The sequence below is a fragment of the Mesocricetus auratus genome, unplaced genomic scaffold (genome assembly GCF_017639785.1).
Source record: "Mesocricetus auratus isolate SY011 unplaced genomic scaffold, BCM_Maur_2.0 Super-Scaffold_100004, whole genome shotgun sequence".
Taxonomy (NCBI): domain Eukaryota; kingdom Metazoa; phylum Chordata; class Mammalia; order Rodentia; family Cricetidae; genus Mesocricetus; species Mesocricetus auratus.
The window spans coordinates 57,118,643-57,144,163 of NW_024429189.1; the positions used below are offsets into that span (position 1 = coordinate 57,118,643).

At 39.0% G+C, this 25,521-nt stretch overlaps 1 pseudogene; it reads right to left on the reverse strand.

Annotated features, from left to right (window-relative positions):
* Positions 1 to 12,706: 12,706 nt before the first annotated feature.
* Positions 12,707 to 16,661, reverse strand: LOC101830116 (annotated as a pseudogene).
* Between the last annotated feature and the right edge of the window lie 8,860 nt (positions 16,662 to 25,521).

The following is a 25,521-nucleotide window of genomic DNA, read 5'->3' on the forward strand; positions in this document are numbered from 1 at the left end:
ACATGACCACAAAAACAGAGAAGACATACCAGCCAGTACTGTAGGAGGTAGTTGCTGGTGGAATTAGGCCAATTTCCAGGCACTGACACATGTTTTAGGGAATCTACAGGATAGGCTCCCACTCTTTGTTGGCAGCAGATTTGGTGAGACATCAGGGAAATTCTTAAGAAGAGATTTAAGCAAAATTAAAATGAATAATCTTTCCAACGTTAAGAATGGGAAATATCATAATGAAGGGAATTGTGACTCTAAACAGTGCTACTCTGTCTTGCTTGAAAATGGAATAAATAAATGAGTTGACAACCAATTTGGCCGGGATTGGCTTAATGTTGATTATAATGCCAATCGGTTTGGTAATTCATGTTTTATTCATAAAAATGTGATGTGAATACAGTGCCAAAAAGGAAAATTTGACCGATAAGATGAAAGTTTTAGACTTACTACTGATAAGGCACAAACTTTAGAATGCTATAGTATTGAAACAGTGTGGTATTGGCACAAAAACAGGCAGGTAGACCAACAGATTAATGTCAAAGAACCTGATATTAATTCACAAACCTCTGAACACCTAATTTTTTACAAAGAAACTAAAGTTATACAGAAGAAGAAAGGAAGCATCTTTAACAACTGGTACTGGCATAGGGGATGTTGGCAAGTAGAAGAATGCAAATAAATTTAGGTATATCATCATGCCCATAATTTTAGTCCAAATTGATAAAATACCTCAAAGTGAATCCAGCCACAGTTAACCTCATGTAAGAGAAAGTGGGAGGTACCCTGAATGCATTGGCACTGGAGACAACTTCCTGATAAGTCCTGAAACTGAGAAGCTCCTGTAAGGCAAATGTCACAGTCAACAAGACAAAACATCAGCCTACGGATTAGGAAAAGATCTTCACCAACTCCATATCTGACAGAAGGCTGACCTCCTATTATATAAAAAAACTCAAGAAACTACACAGAAAAATACCAAATAATACAATTCAAAACATGGGGTAGAGAACTAAACAGAGAATTCTCTACAAAAGAATCTCAAATAACTGAAAGACACTGAAGAAATTGCTCAACATCCTTAGTCATCAGGAAAACACAAATCAAAGCAGCTCTCAGTTACCACCTAAAAATGTCCAGAAAGACTAGGGGGTAGAAACACTAATTGAAGCTTATGCTGAACAGGATGTGAAGGGAAACACTCCTCCAATGCTGGAAGGAGTGAAAACTTGTATATTTTAGAAATCAGTATGGCAGTTTCTCAGAAAATTGAGAATTGATCCACCTCAAGACGAAGCAATACAAATCTTGGACAGACATACAAAAGGATGCATATTCATACCACAAGGACATTTGAGTGAATATTATCAGCTCAGCATTATTGGAATTAGCCAGAACCTTGAAACAACCTGGATGCCACTCAACCAAAGAATGGATAAATAAAATGTGGTATTTACACAAGGAAGTACTACTCAGCCAACAACAAAAAATGACATCTTGAAATCTTTAGGCAAATTAATAGATGTGATGTAACACAGACTCAGAAGGATAAACATGGTACATACTCACTCATAAGTGAATATTAGATGCAAAGGGAAGGGCAACTAGCGACAGACCACAGACCCAGAGAAGCCCAGAAATAAGGATGACCCTAAGAGACCCATAAATGGATACTCTGGGAAGGAGAAATAGAAAAGAGAGTAAATTGGGAGCATGTAGGGTGGGTTAGGGGAGTGGAGAGAGTAGAAAAGGAGAGGGAGAGAACATGAGAAATCAGGAAGAGGTAATTAGGGAAAGAAAATACAAGGAGAGAAGGAAAGTGATAGAGACAGCCATTTTGGTATTTGCAAAAATCTGGCACTAGAGAAATCCACAAGGATGACTCCAGCTAAATATCTAATCAATATTGCAGAGGGTACCTTAACTGTCTTTCCCCTGTAATCAGAATGATGACTACCTTAATTGTCATCATAGAGCTTTCATCCAATAACTGATTGAAATACATGCAGAGATACACAGGTAAACACTGGAGCAAACTCTTGGAGTCCAGTCAGAGAGAGGGAGGAGCAATAATATGAACAATGGGGTTAAGACCATGATGAGGAAACCAGCAGAAACAACTGACCTGAGCAACTGAGAACTCAGTTACACTGGACAGAAAGCTGGGAACCCACATAAGATTGAACAAGGCCCTTTAAATACGGGTGATGATTAGGTGGCTAGGGAAGTTTGTGGGACCAATAACAAGGAAGACAGTATTTATTCCAAGGACATGAGCAGGTTCTTTGTAGCCCATTCCCTGTGGAGAAAACCTAATTAAGTCTAGATACATTGAGGATATCCTTGGCCCTGCCTCAAGTGATGTAACAAACCTTGTCAATTTGCCATGGTAGACCTCACCCTCTCTAAGGAGTATTTTGGGAGGGGGTTGAGAAATGTGGAGCTGGAGGACAAAGGGAGAGGAAACTGAGATTGTAAAATAAGATTGTTTAAAAAATAAAAATAATATTCTTTATTCTGTATGTTTGGGGTCTTGATTATTATGTGTCAATGGGATATTTTTTCGGTCCACTCTACTTGGTGTTCTGTAAGCTTCTTGTACCTTCATTGACATGTCTTTCTTTAGGTTGGGAAACTTTTCTTCTATCATTTTGTTGAATATATTTTCTGCCCCTTTGAGGTTGGTTTCTTCTATACCTATTATTCTTTTTTTACTATTTATTTTAAATTTAAATTATAAACAAGGTCGCTTCACACATCAGTTCCAGGTCCCTCTCCATTTCCCTCCCCTCCTCACGTGCCCTCCCCCCAACCCCCCCATATCCCCTCATTTCCCCAGGGAGGGTAAGGCCCTCCATGGGGGTGTCCATAGTCTGTCATTTCATCCAGGGCAGGGCCTAGACCCTCCCCCAAGAGTTCAGGGTGAGAGTGCATCTCACATTGTTGGATGGGAGTCCAAAGTCCATGTGTATACTCGGGATGAGTACTGATCTACTGCCCAAGGCTCAATGGATTACCTAGGCCTTCTCACTGACACCCACATTCATGGGTTCTTAATCAGTCCCATGCTGGATTCCCAAGCATCAGCCTGGGACTCAAGAGCTAACCCTTGTCAGGTCAGCTGTTTCTGGGGATTAAACCAGCCCAGTCTTAATGCCTTTGGTCATCAGTCCTCCCTCTCTGTTACTGGCTTTCTTGAGTTCAGCTTGGTGCTTAGCTGTGGGAGTCTGCCTCCTCTTTTATCAGCCATTGAATAAAGGTTCTGTTTCCCAAACTCTCTGGACATGGGATTGTAGGCTGACACTCGCCAGATCTATGTCTAAAATCCATATATGAGAGATTGCATGCCATGTTTCTCTTTATTATTCTTAAGTTTGGTCTTTTCATGGTGTCCCATATTTCCTGGATATTTTGTGTTAGGGATTTGTTTGACTTAAAATTTCCTTTGGTTGATGAATCTAATTCTAGTGTAACTTCAACACCTAAGATTCTTGCTTCCATTTAATGTATCCTGTTGGTTATGCTTGCATCTGCAGTATCTGACTGTTTTCCCAGCTTTTCTATTTCTAGCCTACCTTCAGACTGTTTGTTTTTTATTGTTTCTATTTTAGATTTCACCCTTTGAACTGTTTGAATTGTTTCTTGCAATTTTTGTTTTGTCTTTCTTCCATTTTTTGCATTTTTGGATTGTTTTTTCTTCCATCCCTTTAAGGGATTTTCTCATATCCTCTTTGTGGGCCTCTATCATTTTTATGAAGTTGTTTTTAATGGCATTCACTTCTGGTTTATTTGTGTTGGGGTGTTCCCGTCTTCCTAGTGTAGGGTCTCAGGACTCTAGCGGTATCATATTGGTTTTTCTGTTGCTCCTTGTGTTTTTATAATGTCTCCTTCTCATCTGTTCTTGCAGTGTGGTCCAGAAGGTGCCCCTTCCTCTGCTGGTGGTTGTGGGACCAGAGTTCCCTTCTGGTGGGTGTAGGCAAGTTCAATGCTCTGGTAGCTCTCCACTTCCTGGTCTTGTGTGTGGAGAAATGGAGTAGGATTCTGGAGTGCTTTGGATCCATCTGGGATGGATGGGAGCCTGAGCGGTAGACCCCGGGCACAGGAGTGTGGCCTGGAGACAGGCTGTGTTAGTCTTACTCATGTGGATTGAGCAGGAATCTGGGATGCTGGGGTGTACTGGCTCCTGCCACCAGAATGGAAGCTGCTGTGGCATACCCCAAGCGCAGACAGGCATCCCGGAAGTGGGCCCTGGTTTACCTAGTCCCGTGGGTAGAATAGGAGACTAGGGTGTTTTGCTTCCCACCACTGGGATGGAAGACACGATGGTAGACCCTAACCACTGGCAGCTAGCCTACGCCTAGTCCCTTGGGTAGAGCAGGAGACTAGGGTGCCTTTGTTCTTGCTGCAACTGGGATGGAAGCCTCAGTGGCAGACACTGGTGAGATTTCCAGAAATCTACAAGGATAACACCAACTGGAAAACTAAGCAGTAGTGGAGAGACTATATTAATAGCCCCTCCATGATATGATTGATAACTTCCTTATATGCCATCCTAGAGCCTTCATCTTGTGACTGATAGAAGTAAAGACAGATATCCATAGCTAAACACTGAACTGAACTCCTGGAACCCAGTGACAGAGATAGAGGAGTTATGAGCAAAGTGGTCAAGACCGTGCTGGTAAAACCCACAAAGACAGCTGATCAGAAAAGGGGGAGCAATTGAACCCAGAATGATGGCTGAGAGGCCTACTAGAGATTGATCTAGACTCACAAATGTAGTGTCAGTGAGGAGGCCTCAGAAATCTCTGGGGCCTTGGGTAGTAGATCAGTGTTTACCATGGCATATGAATGAACTTTAGGAGCCCATTCCACATGGAGGGATGATCTCTCAGCCTGGACACATGGGGAAGCACCTAGGTCCTGTTCCGGATGAAATGACAGATTCCGGAGATCCCCCCAAAGAGGACCTCACCATCCCTGGGGAATGATGCAGGGATTGAGTTGGGGGGCTGTGGTGGACTGGTGGAGGGAAAAGGGATGAGGGGTGGGAGAGTGAGCTGGGATTGACATATGAAGCATGCATGTTTCTAATTTAAATAAAAACATATATTGAGGAAAAAATAAAAATTAAATTAAGTCTGCTTTTTAACTATATGTTTACAAGAACAGGAAAGAGAAAATTTTGCCTTTATAGTGCCTAGTTATAATAATTCCCAGTCTGTTAAAATGCATTATTAGTAAATTATTTCACAAAAAATGTTAAACAGCTATACCTTATGACAATATTTTGTACAACAACTAGTAGAAACAATCTGTAAATCTTTCTCTCAATCTATAATGCACCATTATATGGATGATACCTTACTAACTGATTCAGATGCTGATAATTTAGGAAAAATGTCTGATGAAGTAATATGAATTTTGCCTTGGAAATGGAAATGTGCTAGAAACCTTAGAATTTTATAAGCTACACCATATTTATGATAAGGATTTGAAGAAAGACTTTTCTATTACCTGGCCACCAACAAAAGGAATTGTAAGCAAATATCCTACTTTTCCTTTATAATCAAACTCCATTGCCTGCAGAAAGTAACCCAAAAAGCATGCAAACAAATGAAATTTAACTAATGGGTGGTTTAATTATGCACAGTTTTGAAAATGAAAATATGTACCCATACCTGGTATTCAGTAGGCAAATGCTATAAATTCTGAGAAGGGTGAATCTTTAATTATATATTTATTAGAAGTCATAGAAATTATGGGAATACCTGTATAATCTAAGATTCTAAATGTTCTAGTATATGTACCTAGAAAAAATGGAATAGTTTTTCCCTTATTATAACATAAAACATATTACAGGTATACCACACAATCCTATAGTTACAGAAAGTTATATAAAGATCTAATTACACCTTCAATGAAGTACTTAATAACCAAAAATGGTAAAATACCATCAGACATAGATCACACAGTGCTTTATTTACTTAAAAAATTTTTAAATTATGAAAAAAGCAACGACTGCAGAGAGCCATTGGATAGTACAAAAAAACTGCTGAATTAAACCAGCCTGTACATTTTAAAGATGTGTTGACCTCAGAATAAAACCTGGGATATGTGTTACATTGGAAAAGAGGTTTTTCCTTTGTTACAACAGGAAAAGAGGCAAGGATACCATTAACATTTATAAAGATTGGATTCAAACAGGAGATACCTCTTGATTAGCAGAGGAGATAGTACACCAAACAGCTTAGTCATTCAATCCAAACTAGCTTATATGTATAACACATGCCTTTCATTTGATCAGACATGGAAAAAAGAAAAAAACCACAATTTAATACTTTTTATCTTGCCAAGAAACCTTTTGCCTTAACAAATATATAACATGGCAAAAAATATCAAAAAAGATCTGCCCAAAGTTAAGGTTGGTTTAAGATTTTGTTTTGGTCTTTCCAGGAGAAGTAAAGCATCCAACTTATTTAATTTAAAGACTGTTGGACAAATGAGGTATCTGAAGAAGAAGAACCAATCATAGAGAAAATATCCCAAAGAATTGAATACATTTGGCCCAATAGGACATCTCCAACAGGATGGAATTTCATAAATCTTCACAAATGCTTAATTGTGTTGTTCTATAAAAAGGCAAATGTCTATTTTTTGTCCCAATTGAATTAAAACTCAAAGCTGTTTATGGAGTTACAGTGTGGCTCTCTCATTCAAGCATGCTAGTTAAAGGAAATTCCAAAATTGCTGCCTAATGTCAGAAGAGTCACCTGGTAATGTGTAGGGACCATGAGTCAGTCAAAGATATCTCTGAGCAGAAGTCAGATGCACAAGGCCTGAGTTGTTTACAAAAAAGATGATCGAATCATATGAGGTCACTGCATGAACAGCTTATGTTTACGAGGTAAAGCATAGGGAGCCTAAGCAGGTGATAGTTTGGCCTTTAAAACTCTGTGGGATTTTTTTTTGCCTTAAAAGATGCTTGCTGTGGGATAATAAATGATTTCCTGCTTGACTAGACTCCCTGGTATGTATGATTATCTTCAGGGATTCTGGGAGTCTGGGGAAGCAGTTCACTTACCCTTCCTCAGACTCAGCTCAGCCTTCTGTGGTTGGGCTAAGAACCTACAGTATGGGATAGAAGATAACAAATATTAGATGATTATTCTACTGACACTGATCTCATAATCCTTTTGTTTTATTTTGACTCTTTAAGACTTTTCTTAAGATATAAATATTATTTCAAAATATATAAGATTTGTGGCATATACTAGTCCTGCAGAACACTAATTCAAGAAATGACATTTCTGTACGTGTTTGTAGTGTGATTCTGAAGCATGTAATTAGATATTAGGTGGTGTACCCCAGGTATGCTTAATAGATTGTGGTCTTTAACTTTTTGGAGATGTGCTGAATATGGCATTTAAAATTTTTAAATTTTCTGCAGTGAATCAAGATTATTTCTTGCAGTGACCTTTGAGATCTCCAAAGAAGATGATGGGATCTTCCAATCCTGAAACCATCAGGACAGCGGTAATGCTATTAAGCAGAACACGACAACCAAAATTCAGTTTTTAAACTACAAATAGCTCAGGACCGCTTCAAAGCAGCTAACTGAGGTGGTCCAACCTCATAGATTACTCTAGCCAGGATGTCAGATAAGTCCTGAAATTTTGCATCACACACATGAAGTGGACAAAAAAGTAATACAGGTAGCTCTCCCATTATTCCAAATTTCTCAGAGTTCCCTAAAGATGCTATGAGCCACAAACATCAGACACTAATTTCATGAACACAACACCAACATTCCCAAGAGCTAACACTGGTGATTTTTGATGATTCAGTGACTTATGAGTGTTTGTCATAGTTTAGTTGCTTATAAATTGTTAATGATTATAAACAAGTAAAAATTAAGTAAAGGAGGTTAGATTTGAGAATCTCTTTCTGAAAAGAAAAAGAAAGAGTATATAAGAATAACAAGATAAAGGAAAGATTATTGAATCGGTTTATAAAGTAAAAAAGCAAATACAAGTCTGAACTATTTTACATGAGTATGTTTTTTATATTCGTGTATCTTCAGGATTATTTTTGTTACATATATATACATAAATGTGAATATATATATATACATATATATTTACTATTTTTGCTTCATATGTCAATCCCAGCTCGCTCTCACTCCCCTCTTCCCCTGCCAGCCACCAACCCCCCAAAACCCCACCCATTCTCCCCTCTGCTCCCCATGGATGGTACGATGCTCCATGGTGATCTTCAGGGTCGTCATTTCATCCAAGTCAGGGCCAAGACCCCCCCCATGTATCCCTAGATGTGGAAGGAGCTCTCAAAGTCCATTTGTATCACAGGAATAAATACTGATCTACTTCCCAAGGTCCCAGAGATTGCAGAGGTCTACTCACTGACACCCAAACTTAGGGGTCTGGATCAGTTACATGCTGGCTTCCAAGTCATCAGTCTAGGGTCCAGGAGCTTCCCCTTGTTTAAGTCAGCTGTCTCTGTAGGTTTCACTAACCCAGTCTTGACCCCTTTGCTCACCACTCCTCCCTAATTGCAACTGGGTTCCAGGAGTTCAGTTCAATGTTTAACTGTCAATGTCTGCATCTGCTTCCATCAGCAAGTATATGAAGGCTCTAGGATGGCATATAAGGTAGTTGTCAAACTCATCTTAAGGAAAGGGCATTTAAGATAGTCTCTGCACTATTGCTTACTTTTCCAGTTGGTGTTACGCTTGTAGATCCTTGGAAATGTCACTAGTGCCGGATCTCTCCTCAAACCTATAATGACTCCCTCTATTACACTATCTCTCATCCTGCACTCCCCTATTCTTGCCCCCAACTCAAACTTCATCCTCCCCCTTGTCCTACACTGCCCTCTTCTTCTCCCCTTCTCAGCTCCCTATCCCCACCCCCATTCCCCCAATCCACTCAGGAAATCTTGTCTTATTCCTCTTCTATGGGGGTACCATGCATGTCTCTCATATGGTCCTCCATGTTTCCCAGACCCTCTGGTGGTGAGATTGTAGGCTGCAACTCCCCTGATCCATGTTTAATATCCATATATGAGTGAGTACATACCATGTTTGCCTTTTTGTGACTGGGTTACCTCACTCAGGATGGTTTCTTCTTAGTTGTGTCTTTGTGTGACATGGGTATTAATGTTATTGAAGCCTTATTAAAAGTGTTTGGCTATGAGCCTTGTGCTTCTATTGTGTGGAATACTTTAATGAGAATGGGTATTAGCTGTTCTTTGAATTTCTGGTAGAATTCTGACTCTGGGCTTTTTTTGTTTGGGAGACTTTTGATGACTGCTTCTATTTCATTATGGGTTATAGGTTTGTTTAAATTGCATATTTGTTTTTGATTTAATTTGTATGTGATATCTATCTAGAAAATTGTCCATTTTCTTTTAATTTTCTAATTTTGTGGTTTTCAAAGTATGACCTAATAAATCTCTGGAATTCCTAAGTGCCTGTTATTATGTCTCCCTTTTCATTTCTGATTTTATTAATAAGAATGTTCACACACTACCACTGGTAAGTTTGAAAAAAACGTCTATCTTGTTGATTTTTCTCAAAGAACCATCTCCTTTTTACATTGATTCTTTGAATTGCTTTCCTAGTTTCTACTTTATTGATTTCAGTCCTCCATTTAATTATTTCCTGGTGTCTACTCCTCAGGAGTGAGTTTTCTTCTTTTTGTTCTAGAGCTTTCAATTGTGCTGTTAATTCTCTAGTGTGACTACTCTCCAGTTCAGTCATGTGGGCTCTTACTGTTATGAACTTTCCTCTTAGCTGTTTTCAAAGTGTCCCATAAGTTTGGGTATCTTGTGTCTTCATTCTCATTGAATTATAGGAAGTCTTTAATTTCTTTTTTTATTTCTTCTTTGACTAAGGAATGGTGCAATTGTGCATTATTCAATTTCCATGAGGTTGTAGGTTTTCTGCAATTTGTGTTGTTGTTGAATTCTAAAGTTAAAACATGGTGGTCTGATAAGATACATGGTGTCATTCCATTTTTTAGCTGTTGTTTGCTATGTTGCCAAGTATGTGTTTGATTTTTTATCATTTTTTATTTTAATTTTAAATAGCTTGTTTTACATGTCAATCCCAGTTCCCTCTCCCTCCCCTCCTCCCGCACTCCCCTTTCCCCCCACCCTCCCACCCTATTGCCAAATCCTTCCACATAGGGGATATCTAGAGTCTGTCATTTTACTCTGGGTAGGGTCCAGGCACTCCCCTAAGAGTCCAGGCTGAGAGAGCATCCCTCTTTGTGCTATAGGCACACGAAGACTGTTTGTATACCAGGGATAGACACTGATCCACAGCTCAGGGCCACATAGGTTGCCCAGGCCTTCTTGCTGACACTCACATTTGGGGGGTCCAGATCAGTCCCATGCTGGCCTCCCCACTGTCGGTCTTGGGTCCAAGAGCTCTCCCCTGTTCATCTCGTACAGCCTCTTTGGAAATCAGTATGGAGATTCCTCAGGGAAATGGGAATTAATCTACCACAAGACCAAGCAATTCCACTCTTAGGCATATATCCAAATGAGGCAAATTCATACAACAAGGGCATCTGCTCCACTATGTTCATAGCAGCATTCTTTGTAATAGCCAGAACCTGGAAGCAACCTAGGTGTCCCTCAACTGAAGAGTGGATAGAGAAAATGTGGGAAATTTACACAATGGAGTATTACTCAGCAGAAAAAACCAATGGAATCTTGAAATTGACAGGTAAATGGATAGCACTGGAAGAAACCACCCTGAGTGAGGTAACCCAGTCGCAAAAAGACAAACATGGTATGTACTCACTCATATATGGATTTTAGACATGGATCAGGATAGTGCCAGTCTGCATTTCCACTGATAGAGAGTCTGGGAAACAGGAAAGAACTTAAAAGATATGTGTTTGATTTTTAAGAAGGTTCCATGTGGTGCTGAGAAGATATATTCTTCTGTGTTTGGATGGAATGCTATATAAATGTCTGTTAAATCCATTTGGATCAAAACTCCAATTAGTTCCTTTGTTTCTTTGTTAAGTTTCTTTTGGGTAGTCCTGTCTATTGGTGAGAATGGGTCGTTGAAATCTCCTAGAACAAGTGTATGAGGTTTTTGTGTGATTTTAGTTTTAGTAATATTACTTTTACAAAGGTGGATGCCTTTGTATTTGGGGCATAGATGTTCAGAACTGAGACTTCTATCTTGGTTGATTTCTCCTAAGATGAGTGTGAAATGCCCTCCTTCATCTCTTTTGATTGATTTTATTTTAAATTCTAATTTGTTAGATATTAGGATTGGTAGCCCTGCTTGTTTCTTAGGTCAATTTGATTAGAAACTCTTTTCCACACTTTTAACTCTGAGATAACATCTGTCTTTGAAACTGAGGTGTGTTTCTTGTATGTAGCAGAAGAATGGATTCTGTCTTCAAATCCATTCTCATAATCTGTGTCTTTTTATGGGCAAGTTAATATGACTAATATTAATATTAATGACTTTTGATTGCTCAGTCTTGTTTGTTTGAGAATTATTGGTCATGGTGGAATTTTGTGTGGATTTCCACATTTTTTTTCTTTTGGCTGTTAGTAAAGTGGAATTATCTATTGCCTGTGTTTTTCTGATTGTAGTTAACTTCCTTGGGTTGGAATTATTTCAAGTAAAGTTTAATTAGATTAGACATTTTATTAATCAAATAAAAGTAAGTAGTATAGACAAAGCTTTAAATAAAAGAGATTTTTAATACACATTACAATATTGTTTACAATATTGGAGTAGTTGAAAAGAGAACCTAAAGAATTCCACCAAACATATTATATTAAGAAAACTGCTTAGGACAAGTACATCAACTTTGTCCTGAATGGAATATCTCCATCTAATGCCTCCAATCATGTCTTAGGGACCTATGTAGAAGAGGACATGGCCAGATTCTAAAAGCCAGAGGTTGAGGATGATTTCATGGAACAATATTTTCAAAACACTTACGCAGCTATAAATTCACACAGAATATGACAGCATGCACACAACCTATACATTCTCAAGCCACACAAAATCCCAGTAGTGAAAAGAGAAAGTGGATGCAAAGTCCCATAGTTAACCAAGAATCTATCCAAAATAATTGCTGCTAGGAGAGGAAACAAATATATTTTCAATGGCCTGTGATTATGCATATCAACCATACTCCGTGACAGGCCTCATGCCCAAGAGTAGTTGGCAAACAGACAATAAACTCCAGGGTTTGTTTTGCTTGCTTTGTATTGTGTGTGTGGAGTAGGTTATTGGTTTGGTTTGGAATTTTTATCTTGTTGTATTTTTTGTTTGTTTATTTTGATGTTATTTATGTTTGGTTTTGAAAGTTTTAGAGGGGAAACACAGAAAGAGAGAGGGAGAGAAATAGAGACCGATTAAGAACTTGTGAGAGGGGAAGGGAGAAGGATCTGGAAAGAGATTAGAGAGAAGAAAAACATTGTCAAAGCATTTGAAAAATTTTAAGGAAGATTATTTATTAAAAATTTAACAAATGAAAATAGACAATTAATCCAAAAGGGTAAATAGGATAGCAAAATATGAATGATATTATAAGAAGCTGAACATATTATTTACAAATAATATTCAATATACAAATAGCTTCAAAATATCAAATATCAGTGTAAATGTTCAAGTTGAAACACATAATTCTAGAATTTATTCATGATAATTTCCTAGTACTTAATAAAAGAAGCAGGAAGAAGAAAGTCTTATTCTTTCAGAACTTAAAAGTTTTTGTAGGAGTTTTTCCATAGATATTTTCATCTCTGAGTTTCTCAAAGTATATATTAAAGGATTCAACATGGGAGTGACAATGGTATAAAATACAGTAATGAATTTATCAACAGGAAAACTAGAAACTGGTCTAGCATACATGAGAATACAGGGAAGCTACAGGTAAACAGAGCTTTGCATCTCCCTTCCTGAATGTGATTCTTGAGAGATCTTAAGATGATTGCATAGGAGAATAGAAAGAGGATGAAGATAACTGGCCCCATTATTGACAGTGCTAGAGAGGCCAATAAAGTAGGTGTCAGTGCATGCAAATAGCAATAGTGGATACTTGTCACAGCAAAAGTGGTCAATGAAATTGGGATCACAGAAAGGAAGTTTACACACAACAAGAACCTGAAACAAAGCATGTGCAAAACCTCCTGTCCAAGCCATTACTAAGAAAAGTACACATACATGTTGATTCATGATAATCAGATAATGCAGGGGTTTACAGATGGTCACATACTGATCATAGGCCATTGCCACCAGAATGACAATATCAACACCACCAAATAAATGCTCTATAAAGAGCTGGTTTAGGTCATGGGGGAACAGGAAGGTTGAGTGGGGAGGATAGAATAGGGGGAAGAGGGAATCATAGGTTAGAAGACAGATCTGGCACCAGGGAGACCTCTAGTGATCTAGAAGGGATGACACCAACTGCCAAGCTAAGCAATAGTGGAGAGACCACCTTAAATTCCCACTCCTGATAATAAACTTGATGTCTATAACCATCCTAGAACCTTCATCCAGTGACTGATGGAAGCAGAGGCAAACACCCACAGTTAAACACTGAACTGAACCCAAGGAACCCAGTGACAGAGAGAGAGGAGCGACGAGCAAATTGGCAAAGAATGGGCTGGCAAAACCAGCAGAGACAGCTGATCTGAACAAGGGAGAGCTCTTGGAACCCAGACCGACAGCTGGGAGGCCAGAATGGGACTGATCCAGATCCCCTGAGTGTGAGAGTCAGTGAGGAGGCCTGGGAAACCTATGGGGTCCTGAGCAGTGGATCAGTGTTTATCCCTGGCATACAAATGGATTTCGTGTGTCCATGGCACAAGGAGGGATGCCTGGACTCTTAGGGAAGTGCCTAGACTCTGCCCTGAGTGAAATGACAGACTCTAGATATCCTCTATGTGGAAGGAAGTGGCGATAGGGTGGGAGGCTGGGGGGGATGGTGGGGTGTGCGGGAGGAGGGGAGGGAGAGGGAACTGGGATTGACATATGAAGCAAGTTATTTAAAATTTAAATACTAAAATAAAAAATAAAAAAGAGCTGGTTTATGCAAGCTGTGAAAGAGTTGGTCTTCTTGTCATGGAGCAAGTCTAAATACAATCAGTCTTAGTGAGATGGCGGTAGAATAAACAGCATCCATGAGTGACAGAGAAGCAAGGAAGAAGTACATTGGGGTGCCCAAGGCAGGACTGACAATCACTGTAACCACAATGAGCAGGTTTCCCACCATTGTCACAATGTAGATGATTAAAAACATAACAAATAATGCCCTTTTCCCTGCGGGATCCTCAGTGAATCCCAGTAGGAAAAATTCTGTGACATTGTTTTTTTGACTCGTTTAATCGTCTATTAGGTTTGTTCCAGAGAAGAAAACTCAGGAGAACAGGTCCTGCCACTAGGTTTATCTCAACATCAGTGAAACTCTAGACTGGGTTAGAAAAAGAATAAGATATGTATGCCTCATGAACTACGGAATTAAAATCATGTATCTTAGGAATTATTTCTTTTATATATATACTGAGTCATTTATAATTAGTTATACATTACCAATATTTAACTTTGAAGAAATATATTTGGACAAACAGCAAGCTAAATACCACTTGCATGAACTTGGTAATAGAGAAGGGCATGTGCAGACCCGGAGAGGCTGCAGAAGCAGTTAGCATGTATCTTATGCATGACTCATTCAAAATATGTGAACATATAATAAAGGATGAAAGAGCACCAAGAAGTTGCAGAATTCATATTTCAACAAAAATTTCTACTATCTTAGTCTTTCAGAATATTATAAGTGTATCCAATTTAAAATTTAAATACAAAATATTTAAATGTAATATTAAGACTTGCTCAAATAGGCAGGTGGATATTGTCACAGTCTAAGAAAATTTCTTCATAAAAATACCAAGTTGTATTATTTGCATGTGTATAAAAAACCCACCTAATAATTAGAAATTGCTAACACTCTTTATATGGTCATGTTAATTAAAGGCCACAACCCTACAATTAATTGTATTAATTTTTCTGTTTTGTGACAATTGTGTTAATTTATTCAAAAGGTCATGATTTCATACAGTACAGCAGAATCAATGTGGCTCACAAGCAAGCCTGGATCTCAACATGAAAATATCATTTATTATTGAAGCATTAATAATGAAAATTTCTCATGACTACATCCAGAAATCTTCTGTTCCTATCACTCAAATAAAATCTGTGTAAAATAGTCTCCTTTCTCATAAAAAACTTTTCACTGCATGTAGAAGACCGCAAGAAACTGAGATCCTCCACAGACTGTCCTAGTGCTAAATAAAGCAAAAGAATAAGATACATAAAGGGTTGAATACCTGAGGCTTGCTGGTCATTTGATCAGGAAAACACATCTTCCATTTATGTTCACAATACTATCAATGATATTAATGACTTTCCTTGTATTATAGCTATTTAAATAGATAAACTTGTTAAAATAATTGGAACAAATTAAAATGAGATCATCTCTTTTGGACATAGTTCGTTTTTATAATCCCTAGAGATAAAATCCTTGAATCTTGCCAAGAATGATTAGCTAACAGCCAAGCTTCAACTACCATACTCCATACCCAGACTTTCCAGTTACTTCTCCAGACGCTAGCGTGTTGAACACTCATGGCAACTTGATCTTCAGTTCTATACAACCAGCCAAGTCAAGCTCAGTTTCCACATCCAGTTGCCTGACCTACCATAACCAACCTTGCCTGTGTGTTATCAGTTCTCCGGTCCAACTCAAGGTACCACTCACTATGACTGATTCTAATCTCACCATTACCACCTGTGTCACAGCTAACTTCTAGGTTTATGTTGGGAGCTGCAGAGTACCGTGCCTATAGATGGTGCCGGTTTCAGCATTCTGCCAGCCCGACAGTGAGTGCTCTCAGTAAGTAAACAACTCCTTATTAGGAGTAAGGCCACATACCCTTCTAGATCTGCTTGGTGACAACCTATCCTAGCATGCCACCTGGGTGTAGTTGATTGGCTGAGTATATTCAGCCCCGACCTTCTGGGGTCTGGGCCACTCCCTATAAGCAAGTTTCCCGAATAAACTGTGAGAAGAATCCTCGTTGCTGCGTCATTCTTGCTGGTCGAGGATGGTCGCGACAAAGTGGTGGCCCGTATGGGGACATCAGAACTTCTCACAGTCAGGGCGGTACCGGTAAGTTCCCGATGTAAGCGGGACAATAAGGACCTTGGTAAAGAGGCAATAAGGTCTCCGGTTAGGAGCTATAAGGTCTCCGGTTAGGAGCAATAAGGTCTCTGGTTAGGAGCAAGACAGTTCACAGCTAAGGCGAACTGAAAGTAAAAGACATCGTGTCTGCTTTAGCTTGCAGAGTGAGAGTAAAGCAAATGGACCCAGCTTTTGTGGTGATAATTTGGCTAATGTTTAATATTGTAGTGTGGGCTCTTGTCTTTTGGTGCTGTTATCCAACTTGCACACCTTCGGAGCACACCAACTAAAAGAGTAGACTTTTAGAAAGCATAATGGGGTCATCACAATCACACCCAATTTTTCTGGCTCTTCAAGAGATGCTTCTTTCTGAAAAATAAACTTAAGCAAAGCCACGTTGCAGAGGTTTTTGAGTGAATGCGATGCCATTGCACCTTGGTTCGCAGTTTCAGGGAACCTCTCTGTAGCTAGCTGGGATAATCTGGGAAAAGACCTGGAGTTTGCTTTGAAAGAAGGAATGCTGAAACCATGCATTCGGCCAGTACGGCAGCTGATAGCACATGTCTGGAGGATCAAGAGGGGAACAAAAAGAATATAGAAAAAGGACAGGTTGCCCTCGAGATGCTCCAGAAAGAAAGATCAGAACAATCAGAAGGCAAGGTTAGGAAGAAGAAACAGAAAGGGAAAAAGAAACAAATCTATCCCTACTGCCCTACTGCTCCACCACCCTACTGTTCACCAGAGGAACTACAAATTTCTGGCTGCAATACTTTCTGCCCGGAAGTGTGGCACACTGTTCCTGCCGAGTTTCGGATTACCCAGCCACTGGATTATCCAGTTTTCCAGCATGGTAACCAACAGAGATATCATGAGCCACTTGACTTTAAAATAGTCAAAGCCCTGGCAGAGTCGGTATGCTCCTATGTGGTGATGTCGGCTTTTACAATTGCCCAGGTGGAAGCACTTAATCACTTCTGCATGACACCTGGTGATTGGATGAATTTGGTAAGAGCTTGTCTATTGCCAGGACAATATTTAGATTGGAGAGCTTTCCAAATTGACTTTGCCAATGATCAAGGTGTGGCTAACTGCGTGGCTGGTAACCCTGCCTGGGATGTAGACATGTTACTTGGTCAGGGTTGTTTTGCGCAACAACAAACAGGATATCCCTCTCAAGTGTATGATCAGGTTAACCAAATAGCCATTAAGTCTTGGAGGTCTGTGCCCAATAGAGGTGAAGTCAGTGGAAACCTTACAAAGATATTACAAGGCCCTATGGGACCCTTCTCAGATTTTGTGGCTAGAATGGTAGAAGCTTCAATAAGAGTGTTTGGGGATCCAGATACTGCTATGCCATTGATTAAGCAGTTAGTTTATAAACAGTGCACAAAGGAGTGTAAGGCTGCTATAACCCCATATAAAGCTAAAGGCCTTGAAGTCTGGATGAAGGTCTGTAGAGAGTTAGGAGGTCCACTGACCAATGCAGGCTTAGCAGCTGCGGTGATGCAACTAAGAAAGGAGGAAATGTAGGGGCCTGTTTCAACTGTGGCAAACAAGGACACCTTAAAGGCAATGCCCCGAAAGAGGAAGTAGTAACAGAGGCAGTGGCTCCACCCAGCAGCCTAAGCCGGGGTTGTGCCCTAGGTGCAAGAAAGGAAATCATTGGGCTAGTGCCTGTAGATCAGTGAAAGACATTAATGGACAGCCTTTTGCTCAGGGATATGGAGGAGCTTGTCCAAAAAACAGACAGCAGGGCCCATGAACCCAGGACCCGCAAATATATGGGGCCATGGAGAATCAAGCCCAAGAGCAGAACCCTGAAACCTGGCCCTCTTGTTGATATCTGAGGGACTGGGGAGAGCCACTTCAGGCTCCGTGGGGCTGGACTTATGCTCCACCACCAGACTCATGTTAACACCCAGGATGGGGGTCCAACTTGTAGACACTGACTTTAAAGGCCCCCTTGAGCCTGGCACAGTGGTCCTGCTTCTAGGAAGATCATCTGCAACTGTAAAAGGGCTACGAGTACAACCAGAAGTGATAGATCCTGATTACACAGGTGTGGTAAAGATTATGGTAGAATCCCCTAAAGGGATTACAGCCATTTCTCCTGGAGACAGGATAGCACAGCTGCTGCTTCTGCCAAGCCTACATGATAAATTTCCAGCTCAAACCAGGGAGAGGGGAGAAGGAGGTTTAGGTTCCATGGGATCAAACTTGACCTTCCTTGCCCTAGATCTCGACCAGCGCCCAACTTTAGAATTACTAGTAGATGGTAAGAGAATTCTAGGTTTATTAGGTTCTGGAGCTGACAAGAGCATTATAACCACCAAAGATTGGCCTCCTGGCTGGCCTATACAACTCTCCTCCCAAACTTTACAAGGGTTAGGCTATGCTAAGGCCCCTGATATCAGTGCCCGACAGTTGTCTTGGAGAGATCAGGAGGGGCACTCTGGGACATTTCAGCCTTATGTATTAGAGTTACCAATTTCACTGTGGGGTAGAGACTTACTAAAACACATGGGTTTGAAGCTCACCAATGAATATTCTGTGACATATCAAAACATCATGAAAGGAATGGGATACGTCCCAGGTTGGGGTCTTGGAAAACATCTTCAGGGTCGCACTAGTCCCATTATTCCACAGCAGAGACCAAAAAACCTAGGTTTGGGTTTTTCCTAGGGGCTACTGGGGGAGGTATTCCCATTACCTGGAAAACGGAGGAGCCAGTATGGGTTTCCCAGTGGCCATTCTCCTCTGAAAAGCTGGAGGCTGCCAGAACTCTAGTGCAAAAACAGCTGAATTTGGGACATATAAAGCTCTCTGTGTCTCCATGGAATACTCCCATCTTTGTAATTAAGAATAGTTCTGGCAAGTGGAGATTGCTTCAGGATCTTAGAGCTATTAATCAGCAGATGCAAGTTATGGGCCCAGTACAACGTGGCCTTCCACTTTTAACCTCTTTGCCCGCAGCCTGGCCTATTATTTCTATAGATATTAAGGATAGTTTCTTTTCTATATCTTTATGTGCCAAAGATTCAAAGTGCTTTGCATTTACATTGCCTCCATGTAATCATGAACAGCCTGATTTGAGATACGAATGGGTAATGCTGCCACAGGGAATGGCCAATAGTCCAACTATGTGTCAATTGTTTGTTGTGGAGGCTATCGCTCCTTTAAGGGAGGAGTTTCCAAAGATTAGATGTATCCATTATATGGATGACATTCTATTGGCTGCTAAGGATGAAGAAACACTCAACAAGGCATACTTAGAATTGGTGAAATTACTTGAGATATGTAACTTAGTCATAGCTTCAGAAAAGGTACAAAGAAACACTGTTATTAATTATCTAGGGGCTAAGATTTTCCCTCATACAGTTATCCCACAGAAGATAGAGATTAGTAAAGATAATTTGAGAACCCTTAATGATTTTCAAAAGTTGCTAGGACATATAAATTGGATCAGGTGTTATTTGAAATTACCTAATTATGAGTTAAAACCATTGTATAACATCCTCAATGGGGACTCAGCTTTAGATTCACCTAGGCAGTTAACCACTGAAGCCCAAGAAGCACTAAAGAAGGTAGAGACAGAATTACAAAATGCTGGCCTTAAACGCCAGCGAGAAAACATGGATATTCTTTTGTGGGTGCTTCCAACATTTTCTCAGCCTACTGCCTTGCTATGGCAAGATGGCCCATTGCTATGGATTCATTCCCAATCCTCCCCAGGAAATACTGTTGAGCATCTTCCAACAGCAATTGCAGAATTAGCACAAAAGGGAATACAGCAATGTCTCCAATACTTTGGGAGGATACCGAGTAAGATCATAATCCCATATACAGCTCAACAAGTTAGGGTCCTTTGTGGGACAGTAGATGAATGGGCCATTCTACGCTGTGGATATTCAGGAGAAATAGATAATCATTATCCAAAGCACCCTTTAATGTCATTTTTTAAGGAACACCCGGTCATTTTTCCAAAGATGACTTCAACTGCTCCTATTCCTGGAGCCATAAACATTTTCACTGATGGGTCAAAGACAGGCTGTGGGGCTTATATGATAGAACATCAGGATCCAATACAATTTCAGTATCCACCTGGTTCCCCCCCAGATTATTGAGTGTAAAATTGTTCTTGAAGTATTTAGAAATTGCCCGTTTTCCTTTTATCTGATTTCTGACTCGGCATATGTTGTGAATGCTGTTAGAGCCCTGGAGGTTGCAGGACCTATTAAATCAAACAGTACAGTTTGCAAGCTCCTACAGGAGTTGCAGAGGTTGATTTGGCATCACGATCAGAAATTTTTTATACAGCATTTAGGGCTCATACTAACTTGGCAGGACCTTTATCAAAAGGCAATGAAGCTGTAGATTTGTGCACTAGAAGAGAATGTTTGTTAGCAGTAGGGGTTCACTGTAGTAATTCTTAAGGTCACAGACGCATACTATGAAATGGCCTTCCTACCAAAACAATCTACAGACTCCATGTAATCCCCATCAAAATTCCAACACAGCTGAAGGGACTATTCTCAAAGTCACATGGAAAAAGAAAAAAAAAAAACTGATAGATAAAACAATAACAAAAATAAAGAACACTTCAGATACTACCATCCCTGATTTTTAAGTTTTACCACACTACTGTAGCAATAAAAACTGCATGATGTTGGCATAAAAAATGTTTGTCAATGGAATCAAATTGAAGGCTCAAACATAAATCTACACATCTATGGACACCTGGTTCTTTTTTTCAGATTTAAAAGTTTTATTGCTTTTCACTATTCTGTTTCTCTCATCTCAAGGATTTCATTGACCATCTTCAAAATGAAAGTAGAATATGACCACATCCTCTGCTATTTTTCTACACCTGGTTCTTTTAAACAAACCAGAAGTATACAATGGGAAAAAATGAAAGCATCTTCAGCAAACTGGATGCCTACATATAGAGAAATGCATATGGAACTATACTTATCACTCTATACAAAACTCAAGTCCATGTGAATCAAATATTTCAACAACTGTAACATATATGCAGAGGGCTGACTTCAGTCCCATGCAGGCCCCCTAGAGGTTTCTTAAGTATCTGTGAGTGCCTATGAGAGTTGATTCTGTGGGTTTTCTTGAGATATCCTTGATCCCTCTGACTCCTACAATCCTTCCTCCCTCTCTTCAGCAGGGTTCCCTGATCTTTGCCTAATATTTGGCTCTGGGTCTCTGCATATGTTTCTGTACCTTATTGGAGAAGACTCTCTGATGATAATTGGGGTAGTTACCAATTTGATCACAGGAGAATGACAGTTCAGGCTACATATCTACTATTGCTGTAAGTCTTACATGGGGGTCATCCATTCAGATTTGTGGGTGTTTCACTTGTACCAGATTTCTGTTTTACCCCCAAATACTCACAATTTCCATCATTTCCTTCAGCAATCTCCCATTCTACCTATACCCCCAAACCTATTGTGGATATTTGATTGCACTATGAAATCTGACACTATGTTAATAAAATCAACCTTGGGTCATGAAGCAGATGCAGCAAATAGTTGACAGGATTTACTCATAGAAAGTACTGAGGGCTGAGGAAGATGGGTAGAGATATATACAGGAATGATTAAGGATGAACTTACAGACTCACGGTCTTTTTTTTTTTTTGAGATGAGGGGAGACATGCTTGTCTTGCTCGATCTCTGGCCAGAAATGAAGGTCAGATTTCTGATCTTTCAGGTTTTCACCCCAAAATCTGCCTGAGGATTTATTGGTAAATACATCAATGAAGACTTAGTAAAAATCCCACATTTGGCTGTGATGCAAGCCAGTGCCACCAAGACCAGAAATCACAAGAGGCTGCACCCTGGGATCAAGGTGTTGATAGTGAGGACATGGAGCCACTAAGAGTAGTTAAAGTATCAGTAGATTCAGATACAGACAGTAAGCCAACAGAAAAACTACATCTGGTGTTACATGGGGCATGACCATGCAAACAGATAAGCAATACCAGCCAGCATTGCAGGAGGTAGATTCTGACAGCATGAGGCTCTGCTAAAGGCACTCACACAGCTTTTAGGGACTCTACTGAGTAGGCTAGGACTCTGAAATTGGAAAAGCAATCCTGAGCTCTCTGTTGACAATGCAGTTGCAGTCAAACTGATGTTGGTATATTTGTTGAGACACCTGGGAAATTATTAAGTAGACAGTTAAGCAAAATTAAATAGAAAAATCTTTCCAACATTAAGAATGTGAGATATAACAATACAGGGAATTAGGACTCTGAATTATGCTATTCTGGATGTGTGGCTCCCAATGACACTGTAACGATAAGCGACACACCTACTGAAAGGAAAACTAAGTATTTATTGTAGAAATTACTCACAAGATACCAAACAAGTAACCCAGATGAGGCAAGTAGTTTTCCTGCTGCCGAACCGGAAGCCGAACTCCGGGAAAAGAGACCAAGACTTCCTGTGTGCTGTCTTTTATGCCTTCCCCCGTAACGCCCCCTAGCCATGCCCAAAAGTGGGCCGGGCTAGTGACTTAGTTCACCGCCTACATACGTATGCGTCTTTATGTCTGTCCGTATATGTCTTTAGTCATGCCTAAAGTGGGTGTGGTTAGCGGTGTGCTAAACTGCTCTTACCTCATCTGTATGCGCCTCTAGTAAGTCACATGGTTAATGGCGCCATACAGGCTTCCTCCTACATGGATGAAAAAAAAAAGATGAGGTAAATGACTTAGTTGAGATTGGCATAATATTGATTATGATTACTGTCAGTTTGATAATTCATGTTTTTTCCATAAAAAATGTGGTATGAGTGTAGTACAAAAAATGAAAATTTGACTGAGAAGATACAAGCCTTAGACTGACTACTGATAAGACACAAACTTTAGAAAGACTTCTTAATAAAAACTTTAAAAGTTGGCTGATAATATACAAGCATTTAAAAAGGCATACTAAAGAAATTAAGAAAAATTCTCAGACACTGACAGAGGAATTTAGGCATGAATCTACCTGACCACTCCATGAAGAAACAGAAGTAGGGTGGTACAAGGTTTTAGTAAACCAAACAGTTTATCCAGTTTATACAAAAATGACCAGGATACAAAAGACACCCCTGAGGTTATCAGGAAGTTAAATAGATTCCTACAGAAATATTAGATTTGAGGAGATAAAAGGAAACAGTCTCACATGGTATGCATCAAGGACTAAAAAGATTTAGCTAAAGGAATAGTAGAAGTTGGTCCTTTGTTACAATATTGAACATGATAGGAAGGTAGGGTCATAGAGTTACAAAATAGTGCTAGAGACATCAACATTACCCAAGATCAATTTCTGTGTGAAAGTCAATATGCTGAATTGCAAAAGCAGCTTGTATTTGATGACTCCTCATGCTACGTCATTTAGCAGCTTTGGGAAGAGAATGAAAAATCAGGAAAAAAATCCGAGTCTTTAATAAATTAGACAAGGACCAAAAGAAGACTTCACTGATTTTTTACAAGGATTGATTTCAGCTGCAAATAGAATTGTAACAGATCAAGAATTCAGATGAATATTAATTGAATCTTTGGCTTTTGAAAATAGTAATTCAGAAAATAAGGGTGTGATTATGTCTTTAAAGGAAAGATTAGCAACAATAGATTAATCTGATATTGGATCTCAGGCTAATGAAGCTAATTTTATAGGAGAAGTGATTTCTACATTTTTTTAAAGAATCAGAATGTCAGATGTTTTAATTGTAATAGAAAAGATAAGCTTAAAAGGGATTGTAGTCAAGGTGCTTCTAGAATCATTTTTTTCTAGATTTCCAAATAGAAGGCCCTCGCCTTCTGAAATATGCACAAGGTTTGATACAGTCTTTGGAATCCCCCTATATTTGTCATTAAGAAGAACTCTGAAAAATAGAGAATAGTAACAGGTTTGAAGTCTATAAATAAAATGATTCAGTCAATGAGTATATAATTACTTTGGATTCCCCTGCCTTCTTTGTTACCTAAATGATGGTCTATTATAACTATTGATTTGGAAGTCTGCTTTTATCAGATGTAGGAGTTCCCTGGTAGAATTTTTTGGGTTACTTACGTAAAATATCATATTACTTGCAAATAGTGAACGTTTGAATTCTTTTTCAATTTTTATCTCCTCAATCTACTTTTGTTGTCTTATTACTGCAGCTAGAAATTTGAGTACTACATTGAATAGATATGAAGAGAGCAGACAGTCTTATCTTCCAGATTTTAGTCGAATTTCTTTGAGTTTCAATCTAGCTTTGATGTTGGCTGTAGTGTGGCAGGATACAAGGGTAACTAAAAAAATTAGTAGTTCTCCTATAAACAGATGATAAATGGGCTGAGAAAAATTCAGAGAAACATCACACTTCACAATAGCCAAAAAAATATAAAGTAAACAAAAAAACATAAAATATCTTGGTTTAACTATAACCAAACAAGTAAAAGATGTGGTTGAAAGGAATTTCAATTCCCTAAATAAAGAAATTGAAGTAGACATCAGAAAATGGAATGATCTACCAAAGTATGGATATGTAGAATCAACATACTAAAAGTGGTATAATAAGATTATTTCTAATTTAAATTAAAAAGTTCTTCCACAGAAAGTGTTAACTCCACGTTGTGACAACATTTTCTGAAACAGACATAGTAAAAATTGTAAATATTTTCCTCAATCTATAATTTACCATTATATGGATGATATTTTACTAACTGATTGAGATGCTGATACCTTAGGAAAAATGTCTGATAAAGTGAAGTGAATTTTACCTTCTTGGGTATTACAACTTCTCCTACAAAAATACAAAGATGCGATTCTATTAAATACTTATGGTATAGGATAAGGTTATAGAAAATGCAACCTAAGAAATTAAAAATAAGGAGAGGTCAATTACAAATACTTAATGATTTTCAAAAAGAGCTAGAAGATATTAAATGGTTATGGCACACAATTGGAATAACTACTCAAAAGCTAAGTAATTTATTTCAAACCTCAAAAGGTAATTAAATAATCTCAGAAAATTATCAACTGAGACCAAGAGAGAATTATTTCTGGGTGAAAATAATTTACAGGATGCACATGTGAATTGCTTGGATCCAGAGATTGATTTTATCTTAGTAATTCTACCTTCTACTTATTCCCTATAGGAATTCTTAAGAAGAAATAAGATATATTTTCGATTTCATATTTTTGCCATGCAGATTTAAAAAAATTAAAGACATATGTAGCAAAAGTCTGAATCGATCAAGGAGAAATTGTGGTGTTTTTTATTAAGGCTGAAATTGGCTC